Consider the following 4,536-nt stretch of genomic DNA (forward strand, 5'->3'; position numbering starts at 1 on the left):
TTTGCACATTACGTGACGTGATGACAACTGGAGTCTGGAGTCTCACTATTGATTTTGTGTTGAACAAACTCCACTCTGATCACAAACAACAACTTAATTGATTTTTTTTTCTTTCCCTGCGATAGTGGTAATGTCAGATGCTTTTGTATATTGATGAAGATGGTGAATTATTTAAGAGCATTAGTAACTCTAAAAATGATTCAGTCACAGTGAGTTTTTAATGAAGATTAGACCAAGGACATTTTTGTATTTGTGGCCTAAATAATTCTTATATCGTGAAATAAGGCTGACGGTTTGAAGCGCAATCATGCTCCTCACAGCAACTGAAAATTCAGTAGTTGCTCTTTTCAACCCCCATTCCATCCATCCATTTTCCAATCCGCTTTATCCTCACAAGGGTCACGGGGCGTGCTGAAGCCTATCCCAGCCATCTTTGGGCAGTAGGCGGGTTATGCCCTGAACTGGATGCCAGCCATTCACAGGGCACGACATAAATGAACAACCATCCATGCTCACACTCACACCATGGGACAATTTAGAGTGTTCTATTAACCTGCCACGCATGTTTTTGGAATGTGGGAGGGAACCGGAGTACATGGAGAAGACCCACGCAGGCACGGGGAGAACATGCAAACTCCACACAGGAAGGCCGGAACTAGGATTGAACCCTGCACCTCTGCACTGTGATGCTGATGCGCTCATCAGTCGACCATCAGACTGACCACAGTCAAACTGACGTGGTCATAAAGAGATAACATTTGACACCATTGGAAAGCAATAAAATGAACACTGTGGAAAGTAAAGTGTGTGCTTTGACAGACAGACAATGATGTGAGGGAGATTAATGCTTTTCCTTGGGTGGAGGGTTTCTTCCTTTTACTCACTAGTTGCCAAAACATAGATGTACAGTGGCCGGTATACCATAACCCCCCGCCAATTTACAAATCGCTATCTTACCTATCGTCACATTTTTTTTCGGTAGAACATAGCTAAAACTAATCGCTGAAAAACACCGATGCTATTTATATATTTTTGTGCTTTCTGTAGCACCCAAGATGTTGCCCAAACACCCCGCTCCTAAGGCACTATGCTAACAGAGGACTTGCTAGCATTGATAGCAGCCACCTTAAGAGCAGACAACAGCATGGTGGAACAGTCCAGGTCGGACAGGCATGGGGATGTGTCTGTTTAATCAGTCACTTTCCAACTTATGTTAAATGGGAGTCGGCACACACCTGCCACCAATTACCGTGCCTCAGATGAACTCCAAATGAATAGAGCTGTTGAAGGTGGCTTTTCCAGACATTTTAGTCACAGTTTACAGCACAAGCCGTGGTCCACAGAGAGCTTCCGCAGCGTCAGTGGGATGTCTCTGATCAATGATAGCAGTCAGGAGCAGGGTACAAAAGAGTTTCCAAGGTATTGAAAAACAAAATGAAACAAGTTGAAGAGAATCCTCAGAAAATATGGGACCGCAGTTATCTTACCAACAACAGGACATCCCTCAAAAATTGATAAAAATGACAAAAAGAAAACTGGTCACTGAGGCTGCCAAGAGGTAGACACCAAGAAGAGCTACGGGAATTTCTTCAAGTACGGACTGTTTAGTACATGTGACAGCCATCTCTGTTCTTCATATGTCTGGGCTGTGGGTAGGATGGCAAGACTAACGTCTAATCTTACAAAAATAAAAACGTCAGAACCCAGACACACGACAAAAAGAAGTTAGGCTACTTGAAATCCGCAAAATGCATGTGGGGAAGATGTGTTTTAGTCTGATGAAACCACAAGCATAAGATACGTTTGAAATGATATTTAACTCAACTCAACTTAAATGTTTTGAGATCTCAGTTTGTGGTATTTTCTGGATTTAAATAATAAATATAGGCAGTTAACAGTATTAGGAGGCATACATTATTCACATTTTTTTTTTTACTATTTGCAAAGGCACTGACAGCAGTAGCCTACAGCGGACGAGTGCCATAAAATGTATTTCTTCACTGCAAATGAACAGTAACCTACCTATGGAATATTTAATGGAAAATTAAAGTGATATGGCATTGCTATGTTGTTATTGTACAGATTAGAAAGAAGCCATGAAGGAGTGAAGGCATCATCGCTGATTTGTTCCCTTGTGCCACTCTGACTCATTGTCAGGTTAGCATTACGCTACTTCCTCTTTGAAGTCCTGATGCATTCAAACTTTTCAAGACTATGGCTTGCATTCAACCTTCTTCCTCATTCCCACTATCGGTGGAACGTTTTACTGTTTGCAGCCACGTCAGGTGACGCGTGAACAACAGTCAACAGTCGCCACCGGGGGATGAGAGGATGGGAAGAGGTCGGGCTTGTGTGAGGTCACGGTGAGTGCCGTTTGGCCCATACCGGGCAAATTTTTTGCATCCTCTGACAAAGGCAGGTTTGGTTTCATGATGTCATGGTGGAATGTCAGCTCACACAATCAAATAACATGTGCAAGCAAAGCTCCATAGAGACAGAATAGCTTGTGGGTGCAATGTTGCTTAAATGAGCCATTCAGAGGGCACGCTGATGTAATGGACTTATCGGCCTCTCCAGCTGAGACCCACTATTTTTGGGGGTGGGTGTGGGTGTGTGAGGGAAACAATGAGGTGGCTTCTATCTCCACCCCTTATGGGAAACGCCCACAATGGGACAATATCAGCTGTTAGTGATGTTTTTTTTTTTTTTTGTCAGAAGTACTGGATATAAAAATTCAACACACCCTTGTTAAAATGCTTTATAAGGTAGTTAAAAAAATGACAGCATGGAGATCAAAAACGTTTCCACCTTTTAAAGGGGAAGTGATAGAGAAATCTACGAGCAAAACTGTATCATGTTTAACGTTTCATTTAATTTTGGTATGTCGAGACGTTTGGGTGTGTATTCAGCGCCCCAAACGCCTGTACGCAAAGGTGTCAGCCACAAAGTGGGAATAAACAATTTGGGAACGAAGCGTTGTTGAACATCAAAAGATGGTTTGGGAACGGCTGTCGCGCCCAGGCAGACATTTGTCATCTGCAAAGTCTGCAACTTGCTGATTCGTTGTACACCAGACTGAAAGGTGTCAACGTATCTGTGGTTCAAAGCTTAAACCAAGGTAATCAGATCACTACTGAGAGGCTAGACCGGGGGCGTGGCATGCAAATATGTTGTATTTTGCATATGTAAACAATAAAAGTCCCGACTGGAGGACAAGGAACTCTGAGTGTGATCACGGGGCAACTACCGTCATTCGCCCTCAGAGATCCTCTTCCGCCGTCAGAAAGACAATCTTCCCTGTCTGTCGAGTCATTTGTTTAACTTTGTCCGAGTAAAAACTCTGACAGGAAGTCAACCCCCAAATTTTCTCTTCAAAGATATGTCGCATTAATAATCTTCACTGAGTGACGTTGCAAACATCGATGCAGTAGTCTTGCTCTGTCCACTCCCTACAGCATAATTTTGGGTGATAAAGTGTACTGCAAGAAGTCACACCAAGCAATTTGGTCGGGTTACATTGCAACCACTTGCTGTACCTGATATTTCTTAAGCCAAGCCCATCAATTTGGCAGGAGCTCATTGAGAAAGCTGGCAGTGCGCCTTCTTGCTGAGAAAGGCAGTCGCTAATATCTGCAGGTAGTTTTGGAAACATATCCGATTGGAGATTTGAATTTACTGGCAACATTGAGCGTTAACAGTTGAACAAGATAAAATTTTTAAAAAACTGTCTTTGGAGGCACCATCTGAAAATACTTTCTAAAGGAATTACATTCTTTTAATCAACCGTTATTATGGAAATAATTAGAAATGAATGCAGCAACTATAGACCGGGGAACAGATTCAAGAGGAGTGCCATATTTAGCTCACCCTTGCCACTCAATCTCCATTTAGTCACTAATTTGTTTTGCATGTAGTGTCGTGTTTGTGTGCTCCCCATGTGTAAAATTCTCTCCACATGTCTTGTTGTACGTCTTTGCTTCCATGTGGATAGCATCCAGACATGGGCAAACTACGGCCCGCGGGCCGGATCCGGCCCGTTGGTCTTTTTAATCCGGCCCGCCGAAGGTTGGTACAGTACAAAATTAAGGTTCGATGTAAATTATTGCATTCCTTTCATTTGGACTTGTAATACAGGCATTTAAACGCCAGGTGGCGTAGTTACTTGAAGTCGCAGACCACAGGGAGGGAGGGGGAGACGATACGGAAGCCCGCAGTAGCACTAACTCAAGTAAGTCCCGCTCGATACGACGAAATACATGTATCCGCACCGCTATTTTCTGTCATTGGATCCAAAACGGCGACATGCAAGCGACTCTTTGTTGCAGTGAGTTTTACTGGAATTGCGAACATTTTTACATCCTATATTTGAGCATAGCATCCAAACAAAGAGGAGCGGTAATGGCCGCGGAAGAGAAAATGAAGTGTATCTCATTAAACGAAGTGGGTTACGAAGTACGAAACATTCAGGAGACGCTTGGAGTCTGGAAGACTCAAATCTACGAGACTTTGAAAAACGAGGAAGCGATTCTTGCTCAG

General features: G+C 43.1%; 1 long non-coding RNA gene across 1 annotated transcript in view; it reads left to right on the forward strand.

The window, feature by feature from the left end:
• Positions 1 to 2,242: 2,242 nt before the first annotated feature.
• LOC109530319 (uncharacterized) overlaps positions 2,243 to 4,536 on the forward strand; it is a 14,092-nt gene continuing 11,798 nt past the window's right edge. The window contains exon 1 of the long non-coding RNA XR_002170991.1: positions 2,243 to 2,363. This is a non-coding gene — a long non-coding RNA (uncharacterized LOC109530319). The remainder of the gene's footprint in view (positions 2,364 to 4,536) is intronic.

The sequence above is a fragment of the Hippocampus comes genome, unplaced genomic scaffold (assembly GCF_001891065.2).
Source record: "Hippocampus comes isolate QL1 unplaced genomic scaffold, H_comes_QL1_v1.1 scaffold104, whole genome shotgun sequence".
NCBI classification, from domain to species: domain Eukaryota; kingdom Metazoa; phylum Chordata; class Actinopteri; order Syngnathiformes; family Syngnathidae; genus Hippocampus; species Hippocampus comes.